The 11,734-nt window shown below is 42.1% G+C and overlaps 1 long non-coding RNA gene and 2 pseudogenes across 1 annotated transcript; all 3 read right to left on the minus strand.

Moving 5' to 3' along the window:
• Positions 1-1,751: 1,751 nt before the first annotated feature.
• LOC111828292 lies at positions 1,752-3,788 on the minus strand (annotated as a pseudogene).
• LOC106699152 lies at positions 1,752-4,446 on the minus strand (annotated as a pseudogene).
• A 2,353-nt stretch (positions 4,447-6,799) lies between these two features.
• On the minus strand, positions 6,800-11,523 carry LOC111828294. The gene is made up of 2 exons (XR_002832113.1): positions 11,413-11,523; positions 6,800-7,252 (listed from the first exon to the last, which is right to left on the minus strand). It is a non-coding gene; the product is annotated as an uncharacterized LOC111828294 (long non-coding RNA).
• Positions 11,524-11,734: the final 211 nt, after the last annotated feature.

Raw genomic sequence — 11,734 nt, forward strand, 5'->3', positions numbered from 1 at the left:
CACAATAAGGGGCAAAAAAAAAAAAAACCACCAAAAACATAAAAAACACTCAAGCAGATTTTTTTAAAACGCAGACCATAGTTTAGAACAAAGTTCTGTATTAGTTACAGACGTTAATTTTCTACCACAATGCAATTAAATTAGAAAGAATAACAAAAACACACATATTTGGAAAGGTAAACATATATTTCTATCTAACTCGTGGCAATAACAGAAACTAGAATATACAATATCTATTGTTTTGATATGCAAACAAATGATAAAACTACATACATTCTAAACTCAAGAGGGTAATTATCTCTGGGGAGGAAGCAAGAAGGCGCGAGGGGCCTGCAGCAACCCATAAGATGTTGATATGTTCTTCTTCCCAGAGGACTTGGTGGGTTCACAGCACAGGTTTGCTAACTTCAAACCTTATATCTTACAAAGTACATTTATTTCTTTGTAAAGTTGAAGTATTTTGCAATCTAAATATTAAAAAATAATCAATCCACCTCTCATCTTTTATTTTTAAAGAAATTGAAAACCATTTTTGTAGTGAAACTTGATCAGATAAACAGAATTTATAAAAAGTGGCATTTTTATTTCTTTTTTTTTTTACTACTACAATATTTTTTTATTTTTTATTTTTATTTTTTGCGGTATATAATGATACAAAGTGCTAACTAAATAGATGAAGAATGCAGAATCACTTTGGCTCAGTTAATTCCAATAATTTCAACAACTGGTTCACTTAAAAATTCATCTGCCTGGCTAAGTCTTCAATTTTTAGAACAGTAAATATTTGTACTGCAATCAAAGTAACTTGTTGCACTTTCCAATGTGCAAGTTTGTACAGTTTTACTCTTGACTCTGTTTGTAAATATTTTAAGCCAGTTTTTATCACACAGTAGAAAAACGAAGCCCGCCTTTTCATCTCCAAATTGTAAACAGGTGCAAAGCTTTTTAAACATTCCTCTTAAAATGTCAACTCTCCTTTCCAATCACATAATCTGTTTCTGTTCAACACAAATCTGGGGAGGAGCCTAAATATCTGTCCCGTAAGCTAGTGCTACCAATAAACACTGCATGATTCCACCTTATAGAAGTTCTCCTGTGACCATGTAATAAACAGGACAAAATTTCACTGGTATTTTTAAGAAAAAGGGCAAAACTAAATTTATTTTCAATGTTGAAAAAATATCATTAATATACCCAAGTTCAATCACACTGATAGAACTGTTACTGAATTTCAAGAGAGCGATGCAGTGCCTGTACAAAGTTGGTCTTATTTTAAGAATAATTTTGCTTTTTCCTCCCATAATTCCAAATTGTATATTATAGCAGTTTAATTATTTAGTTCTCTTAACTTTACCAGCTTTTCCGATTTTATTCAGGCTTTTCAAAATCAGTGGATCATCACATTTTTGTTCTTCCCAAAGAAATTTAAATATGAACACTTGAAATAAATAGGTTACAGAAGACAAATCAAGTGTTACCAGGTTTAAGAATAACATAGAAACAAGGTATAATAAAAAGATGTCCAAAATTACTTAGCATACATTGCTAGAAAGAAACATAAAGTAAAATAATTCAGAAAACTATTTTGTATATATCATCTCTTTCTTAAAGATAGCTAGCTATATTCCTGGAAAAAAAAAAGATAGTCAGAAATTATATTTTGTTACTCGGTATTTTATTTTCCACTATAACACAAATTTTTAAAAACTTGATGTGAGAGAGAAGAGTTAGTTTCTGCAAACTGGCAAACCTGGTTGTCAAAGTGTTTTTATTCAAGTCAACCTGATGTACTTTATTTAATGAGTATTTTGCTAGTTTTAAAATTAACAATGGTCTCTAAATATTCAATAGTAATGTCTATATCATAAACAGTAATTATTTATATATAAAACATGTAATAGTATCCTTCAGAGTCATGCTATGTGTTTTGAAACCCAATAAATCTACTTGAAATAATTGGTAATCCTGATGCTTTCTAACAATTTGGTCCTAAAGCTTCACATTTTAGAAACAAACACACACAAAAAGTATGTCATTGAAGGAAGTTGTTGAGAGTTCTGGAACGTGAGGAGTTTAATGTATCTGAAAAGATGGCTACAAGAGAGAATGACCAGTGCCTGCAGGATCACAGGAGTCACGTGGGAAGATTATACAGTAAACATTAAAAAGGAGAGGTCAGGAAAAAACAAATGGCATCTTTTCAGAACTGTGTCAAATGTTCCCACAAACCAAGTCTGTTTTCAAAGCTGCACAAGTGCTTGGAATAACTCGGAAACAATTACCTGTGGAGTTTAAAGGCTTCCGAGTGTGCGTGATCTTCCTGAAACAATATGCTGATATTTATACTGCAAACTGGACCTCATTCCAAAGCCTCTTCTTAGAAAAAAAATTTTTTTTTAAATTTAAAGAAAGTCATGAAAAATTCAAATGCAGCTAATAAACACAAAAATACCAAAACACACACAAATCCCAAAAGCAATTTCATATTTCTAGGCCTAAGATGTTCCTTATCAGAAATAAAGATTCTACACCATAGAAAAGACAGCATTACAACCTACTAGTATTAAAATCTGCTGATGTATTTTAGTTCTTATTCTATTTCACACCCATAGACCGTATCCTACAAATTAAAAGGTGCCATTAGGAGGTTTAGACAAAGCTGGTTTAAAAGAAATTTTTATTGCCCAAGGTATTTTTTTCTTGTGTCTTGCGTGTTGTTTTTTTTTCTTGTTTCCTTTTTTAATAACTTATAAATTAAAGCTTAAGGAAGCTTGCCTTTTTCTTGAAAAACAAAACAACAAAGCTTTTACGTCATTTGCTAGTCTTATCTCGTTTTATGAGCGAGATGGTAGTCATCTTGAGAGAGTAAAATTTATACCGTGAGTGATTCTGGTCTAAGTCTGGTGGCACTAAAAGGAGACAATAGCATTATTGACAAAATTATTATCTGCTGGTGGCATTTGCGGAAAAGAAGCCCTTGCAAATTTCTAAACAACAGTAAACTCTGTTAGGAAATTCTAAAGTCTTACAGGCCCAAAGAGAATGAGGTTAGTAAAATGCCTCAACAGAGTTTGAATAAAATACTGGATTTGAGAGTTACTGGAGCTTGAATATGTAAAAATAGGCCTGTAGGTTGGGTCATGCTTACAAGGGTCTCAAGTTCAAATAAACTGCTGTGACAATACACCTCTTCACAGGGCGCACGCGTTCCCGGGGCTCCTGGCCTTCAATAGGTGCTGGCAGAAGATGTGCTCAGTTGCTTTCCAATATAGATGCCTAGCCCCAAAGCCAAAACATGAGAAAGGAAGAGAGATGGAATGAACACCTTAAGAAATTCCGCAGAGACAATGCCCCCCTTCTTCATGGCTCCACTTTTCCTCGTGCTTAAAGAAACAGAACGTTTAGGGTGCCTGAAGTGGAACTCTTATGGGGGAATGTTTTCAGGCCTACTGGACCAGTCGGACACCCAGTCTACACTTTTCTTCAAAGCACCAACTTCTCTCTCTCCTTCTACAACTTCTTCTTCTGACTGAGGGCTATGGTCCCTGCTGGTGTGCATTTCCACATCAAACATAATTTGCCCATCTTCTTGTGGGGAAGGGCTGTTACAGTGAGAACTACCACTTGAACTACTCTGTCCTGATTCACGTTGTGCATCTAAGAATCTTCTCCATGTCTCCATTGTGGGTAGAGGATGAGGAAGGGACGTGCTCCAGTCCCCCATTTTTCCCATTGCCATTATCATTACCATTGCTGCTGTTCATGGGTCACTCCACCCAGGAACTGTTGAGGCCAGCTGGCGGGGCACAGGCGACTCCCCTTCCTCGCAGTTGTTGTTGTTGTTGTGCAGGGGCGGTGGCTGCTCTACTAAATGAGACGACATTGTCGGGCGGCTGGAGGAGCGGTGGCCGCAGCGGACTGCCTCTGGCTCTCGGACAGCAACACACCAACCACACCATTTTATAACAATAGAAGGTAGCTGGAAATCCTGCATGGTAACACGGACAATACGATACACAACCGAGGGGGAGGAGGCAAGAGAGAGCGTGGCAGAGGCCACCGGTTTAGACTAAGACCCTTTCAATGGACTGCCGAATGGACTGGATCTGCTGCTTCAGCTGGGAGCCTTCTTTGATGGCGACAGAACAGGCGGTGACAGGCCCGGAGACCCCGCAGGCCCGCCCCAGCGCCTGCTCGGAGCGCACAAACACGCGGGGCACATTCTTGTCCTCACACAGCAGCGAGGGGTGCAGGATGACCTCCAGGGCTCTGCGTCTGCAGCCACCACAATGAACTCAGAGATGCCTCTGTTAAGGGTTTCGGTGGCCTCATTGGCTCCTTTTCGAAGCTGCTTGTAGTTACATGACTGCTGAACGAGGTCCAATAGTTTTTGGTGAGGTGGCCTGCGAGAGGGTAGGCCTTCGGATTTACGTCAGCCTCCGTCATCAGTCATCAGTCATCGCTGCGGTTCCGCGGGCTCGCCTCCCCTCAAGACGCGCCGCCGTCAGAGCAGGAGCGCTCCACTCCACCGCAAAGTCTCACGGAAGTAGTGGAAAAAATCCATTTTTATTTCTAATAGATAGTTTGGCTTCCCTTTCTGCATTCTTCATCATCACCCCAAACATCTCTTTTTACCACAACACAAATTGGGTCGGGTGTTTCCCCCAGGATTACTACCAAAAAATGGCACCACCACTTCTGCCAGGAAAGGGCTGTATGTCTGTGACGCTCAGAGGAAACACGTGGGTCATGACGTGGCAAGAAAAAGGAACACCGGGGAGGAGCTAAACGGTTAAGCTCTTGGGAAACAGCTGCAAAGCGAAAATTTTGTGACGGTTTTGACATACGTGTAAATCTGTGACAATCACCACCATCAAGATAATGAATATATCCATCATCCCTAACATGTTCTCATGTCCCTTTGTAATCCACCCCCGCTGCCCCTCCCCAGGCCACGGCTGACCTGCCTTTCTGTTACTACTGATTAGTTTGTAATTTCTCGAATTTTCTGTGAATGAAGCCATATAGTATACCCTCTCTTTTTTCACTCCGAATTATTTTAAGATTCATCTGTATTATAGTATGTATCAGCAGTTGGTTCATTTTTAGTGTGAATATTCATGTATGGATATTCCCCTGTCTATCCACTCCATTGGCGATGGACACTGGGTGGTTTCCAGTGTGGGGCTATTACAAGTAACACTGCTATGAGCATGTGTACAAATCTTTGTAGGCTTTCATTTCTCGTGGGTAAATACTTGGAGTGAAATGTCTGAATCATACAGTAGGTATATTTTGAACTTTTGGAGAAAAAAACAAATTGTTCCTCCTGTCCCAGCAGTAGTTGAGTTCCATTCTCCACTGCTCCACATTCTTACCCATAGTGGGTTTGGTTAGACTTTTTAAAATTTTAGTCATTTTAACGGTCATTTCCCTAAGGACTAAAGATATTGATCATCTTTTCATGTGCTTATTTCCTATCCATTTGTCTTCATTGATGAAACACTTAAGTTACTTGCCCATGTTTAATTGGATTGTTTGTTTTCTTATTATTGCATCTTAAGAGTTATTTACATATTCTGGATATAACTTTATTAGGTATAAGAATTACAAATGTCTTCTGATAAAGCCGAATTTATTAAAATTTTCTTTTATGGACTTTGCTCTTGTCATATATATCTTTGCCTAACCCAAGATCTCTTATGTTTTCTTCCAGAAGTTTTATCATTTTAGGTTTTGCATTAGTTCTACAATCCATTTTGAGACCATTTTTGGTGTGAAATATGTATCAAAGGTTTTTTGTGTGTGTGCTTTCATTTTGCATGTGGATGTCCAAAGATTTCAGGACCATTTGTTGTAAATACCATGCTATCTCCATTGCCTTTTTTAAAAGAAGTTGTTATTGATTTATTTTAAGGAGAGAGGGAGAGAGCGAGAGGAACATCAATGATGAGAGAGAGACATCGATCTGCTGCCTCTTGCATGCCCCCCACTGGGGATCCAGCCCTGACCGGGAATTGAACTGGGGACCTCTTGGTTCATGGGTCGATGCTCAACCACTGAGCCACACTGGCTGGGCAATTGCTTTTTGAAGTTGTCAGAAACCCATTATCCATATGTGTATACCTCTGTTTGGGGGTTCTCTATGTCTTTTATTGATCCACTTGTCCATCTTTATACCTGTGACACACTGCATTGATTATTGTAGCTTTATAACAAATCTTAACACCGAGCAGTTCATGATATAGCAATAAGAAAAGGTTCTGCTGGAGGGAGAGGAGGTAAAGGGTAAAGCTTAAATGCTTGGGAAAGTCTGCTTTTTGTTCTGTGTGTGTGTGTGTGTGAGAGAGAGAGAGAGAGAGAGAGAGAGAGAGAGAGAGAGAGAGAGAACTGACCGCTATCACTTTGAAAAGTAAAATATTTCTCCTAGAAAATGTCTTTCTACATTTCTGCTTTGCTGGGCCTTAATAGCTGGTGTGTGTGTGTGTGTGTGTGTGTGTGTGTGTGTGTGTGTGTGTTTGATCAACAAGTGTAAATATCATGTCCTGCTCATCATTTTCAGTACAAATGCAGCATCTCCTCACATACGTACATGCGACCTGCATTCGTCTACCCAGGTCACATATTCCTACCTCTGACTGTGGTCTGCATGCAGTTATTTTCTAGATGCACTGTCCAATAGCAAGGAGCTTTCCAAACTCTGGCAGGACGAAGTCAGCTTGTTTGGTAACAGGGCAAACCGGAGCGGCTTGAGCAATGCTCTGGGCACACAGCCAGCATGACCCCACAAGCGCCTTGGTTTGTTTTGTTCGGCTGTGTTTATTTTTTCACAGGGTGTTACAAGGCTTGGCGAGCTTTCTCAATGAGTAAGATCGGTAGCATTTTCTTTTCTGTCCCTTAAAATGACTGCTCTTTTTCTTTTTCTCATTTGATCTACTTGCTTCTCCCCTCCTTCACCACCCTTAACCACCTTGGGAAGTTTGGCCGCAGGAACTAAAATCCCACAATAGCAACATTTCACATGATCCTGAGGAAACTCCTATCAACAAGATACTTTCCTCCTTGCCTGCAAAAAAGTCGCAATCTTGGAACCGAGAGTCAAAAGCCCCGGCTCTGGACCCAGCCCCTCCGTTGCCTCAGGGTCGCCTGCTCTCCATCCAGCCTGCTATGCAGTGAAGCCAGCTCTCTGGAGCAGAAGCGCTGGAGGGGCGCAGCCTGCCAAATGCTGCTCTGCGCTCTGGTTCACATGTGTCTGCAAAACAGAATCGTCATGTAACTGTCGGCACAGGCCAGAAGCCATTTAACTCACTAATGAGGAAATGAATAAGGGAGACCAACAAAAAGTTTGCATAAGGAAAACCGAGAAACATGGGTTCATATAATCAGCTGGGAAATGAAAGTGGAGATTAGCTTGTCGGGAGCTTCTGCTGGAGGAGGCCACACCTGAATGAAAGCCGCATCGGATCTGATGCAACAGTTATAAATGCAGCCAGAGCTGTGACAGCGAGGAGGAGTAGGAAAGACTTTTCAGCGAAGAGAGCCATTCGAATACGGCCTGCTATTCTCTGAAGACATTTTCCAACCCTGCTGTAAGCTAAGGGCTGACCTGGCCGGGCAGAGACCCTCGTGGGCAGAGAAAGCAGCCCAGCTCCGCAGCCCGGAGCAGCGCCCTGACTGTGAGCGCCATGCGGGCGCAGGGCGAGGCCGGCGCGGGGCAGGCAGCCTCCAGGGCGGGAGGCCTGGCGAATGCAGGGCGGGGCAGAAGCAGGACCGCAGTTGTTCACGGGGAAAGTGGTACAATCAGGGATAAGTGATAACACGAGAGTGAGCTCTGTGCACGTGTGCTCACATGGAGGCCTCCTGCCCACCTGTACGGAGCGGGTCTCCCGGAGCCTGAAGCAGCTACACAGCGAACCTGCGGCGGGAGGGCCTGCCTGGCGCACAGGCCCGCTCTCCCCAGGACGTTTGCCGGCCGCACGCCTGTCTGGACGGAGCCCTGGACAGCAGGGCCGAGCTCCTGAGAGCACGTCTGGGTCGCTCAGTTTCCAGGACTAAGGAAGCCACCCCCAAACCTCTCCAGGAAAAGCCCAGAAAAGCCTCAGCCATGACAAAGCGGTGGGCCCGCGTCGTGTGTCTTTCCAAAAGCGCGAATCCTGTTTGAAGTGATGCCACCAGCACCTCATTTCACCTGCTGAACGGGAGAAAGAGCTCGCTGATAAGCAGTGACACATCTGGGCACGTCTGGAGCTCTGTGCACAGCGTCTGACAAAACTAAAAACATACTGAAGAGGCAGGAAAACATGGCTGATAACCAAGAGGAAAAGCGCAGACATTGCAACAAGCCAAACGTTATGAGAAATTGTGACGAGCAGATGAGGACTGTGAAAGGGTGAGCTAATGTGTAGCTGAAAGGATGAAGAATACCTACAAAGAAGGAGACTCTATGAAAAATAATCAATAGATGGTAAAACTAAAAACTATGATAATTGAAATAAAAAGTCAGTTGGTGAACTAACAACTGATTAAGCACCACAGAGCATAGTATTGGCTAATTGGGAGATAATTTAACAAAAAATATCTAAATTAATGCCTAGGTAAAAAAAAAAAAAAAAAAAAAGAATACTGGAGAGCATGGAGACATGCGAGACATACTCCAAAAGTCTAACATATGAGTAATTAATCTTAGAAGAGAGAAAGCAAGTGAGAAGCAGCATTCATGGAACTTCGCAAGCCCCAAGTTAATGGGAAAATAATATTTGCACTAATGGACTAGTTTGTTACTAAAATACTTCAAAGTAGAACCTTTGCAGGAATTTGGGTTCCTCTGGCCAGAAGCCCTCCTGGTAGGCAGTGGTGAAGGAGGGGAGGAAAGGGGAGATGATAAAAAAAAATTTGAAAGAATAAACCAAAGACAACTACAATTAGACCCACCAAGAACCAAAAAGAAGAACAAAAACATAAAAGCAGCCAGAGCAAAAAAGACATATGACCTTCAAAAGAAAACTTACAGCTGCGTTAGGAAGTGTGAAAAATACAAGGCAACAGAGTCATATATTTAAAGTGTTAAAAGATAATAATTGCAAAACTAAAATCTTACACTCTGCAAATATATTCTTCAAGAGTAGTTCTAGAGATGTAATATAACAAGAAATCTAAGCAACTATGTAAATAGGTTCAAAGAAATAAAGAAAAATATCTTCAAATGATTTTTAAGTTATTGATGAATAAAGATATGGAAAGCAGAAGTTATGACAAGTTTAAACATGGATGAAAAGAACAATAGCAGAAATTTTCAATCTTTTCAGGTGGCCTCTAGAGCAGATTAGTGGCGGGATAAGAATGAATCGGTGGATTTTAAAATAGGTTAACAGAAATTACACAATTGGAAGAACATAGAGGAAAAAAATTATAGGAAAATGAACAAAGCCTCAGAGACTTCAGATAATTTCAAGTTGCCAACATACATGTAATTAAAACCTCCGGGAGGAGGAGGAAAGGGATAGAAAACTATTCGGAGAAATAATGGTGAACAGCTTCTCAAATAGAGTGAAAAATATTAATTTACTGATTCAACAAGTTCAACAACTCAAGACAGAATAAACACAAGGAAAGCCACACCTAGGCACATCAGAGTCACTGATACAGAGAAGATCTGGAAATGACCCAGGGAAATATGACACATCACATGGGAAGATCAGAGACCTGATTACAAACCGGATCAGAGACCTCATGACAAGGTGCAGGGCCAAAGGCAGTGGGAATCACTTTAGGTATTTTTATAGGAATTGACAGATGATTCTAAAATTCATATGGAAATATTTCATATGGAAATATAAAATACAAAGGGTATCTATGGCAATCTGGATGAAAATAAAGCAGGAGGACTTACCCACTGATATCAAGTCTTATTTTAATGCTATAGTACTTAGGACAGTACAGTATTAGTCTGGGTAGATGAACTGAATAATACAAGAGAACGAATAGTCCAGAGACTCCTACTGCACAGATACCTGAATTATGCTAAGCACGATACTAAAGTGAGGTCAGAGAAGGGTATTCGTTTCTGTAAATGAATCATTTTGACAGACAAATAGAAAAATTAATATGGACCTTGAACTACCACCTTACACCCTACACATAAGTCAATAGCAGGTGGACCGCTGATCTACATGTGAGAGGTAAAACAAGGAAGACTTTAAAAACACATAGAAGGAATCTTCATGACGTTAGAGTAGGCAAAGGTTTATTAAACAGAACAGAAATATGCTAACTATAAATAAACAATATTGATAAGTCAAGATCTTTCTTCCGAAGACACCACTAAGACAGGAGAGGCCATCCACAGAGCGAGGAAGTGATTTGCAATAGATCTATCAGAAAAGGTGTTTTTACCTAGAATGTACTCAAAGCTCCTGCAAGTCAAGACAAACTCGAAGAAGACTATACGAACAAAAGGTTGACCGGGTAGTTAAAAAAGAATGTTTAATGGCCAGTAAATATTTTTTAAAGTGTTCAACTTCATTAGCCACCAGCAAAATACAGTTAAAGCCAGAATGAGGTACAGGACACACCTATCAGAATGGTGAAAAGAAAGAAAATACCAAATGTTGATAAAGATTTCAAACAACTGGAACTCTCTCTCTCCAACCTCCTTGCTGGGAGTGCGCTTAAGCAAACCTTCGAGGGAACTGTCTGCAGCCCCCCACTTCACCGCCCCAGCCCAGAGCATATGCATAGTCTGCAGGCCAGGCCTTCACTCCTGGGGTATGGCCCAAGGAAAGTGTAGAGATGTTCACCAAAACACAGAATATTCATAACAGCCCGTACATCATGGGCCCAAACTAGAAACTGCCTCAGCGTCCATCAGCCGTGTACTGGATAGACACACCGTAGCGCAGTCACAAAACTTGATTTTGTAAGAATTCACTGAGTTGTCCATGCCAATCCCTTTCATCCCCTGCTGCTCTGGGACACCCGGGGCTGTGCCTAGTCTGACCAGGTTTCTGGAAATGGGCTCCAGGCCAGGCGCTGGCGGCCCCTCACCTGAGCTGGTGCCGCTGCTGACTCAGCCTCAGGAGGCCTCAGCCAAGGCCACAGAGCTGAGAGGCCAAAAAAATGCTGCTTCTCCCGTTTTCACAAAGCACCGCCCCACACTGCAGTTGTTTTGAGTGGCTGATCACTAGGTTTTTGTGCTTGGGGAGCAATGCTCAGATCTGTGCACTGCTTGTTACCTCCCAGCTGCTGGAGATGAAAGGGTGCGCCTGGGCCTGTGCAGGACTAGCTCAGGGGCATCCTGACCACTCCCACATCCAGCAATTTTATTTCAAAACCGAGGAACGAGGAGGATGATACGCAAGGAGATGCTATCACCTCACCCAGGGAGACCCCAGCACTTGAAGGAACAGCACCCACCTGGGAAGGAGGTGGCTACCCCCAAATAGAAAAGGATCCATTATGGGCACCGTCAGCCAGCTCAGCAGTTGCTGCCTGGGAAGTGCTCATACTTTGCATTTTCTTTCCAAACACACCCTGGATGAAAGTGTCCCCACAGTGTGGACTGAGTCAGCACATGCTGCAGGGGAGGACGCGATGTCCCCAGAAGCCAGTGAGCATGTGCTGCCCTGTGCCTGCTGCTCCCGCGGGGGAGTGGGCCGGCCACCACCCTGCGGAGCCTCTGGCATCGCCCCTGTTCCCTCAAACACCTGGCACAGGTCCAAGCACCAACCTGGACCAC

Source organism: Myotis lucifugus, unplaced genomic scaffold (assembly GCF_000147115.1).
Source record: "Myotis lucifugus unplaced genomic scaffold, Myoluc2.0 scaffold_325, whole genome shotgun sequence".
NCBI lineage: Eukaryota > Metazoa > Chordata > Mammalia > Chiroptera > Vespertilionidae > Myotis > Myotis lucifugus.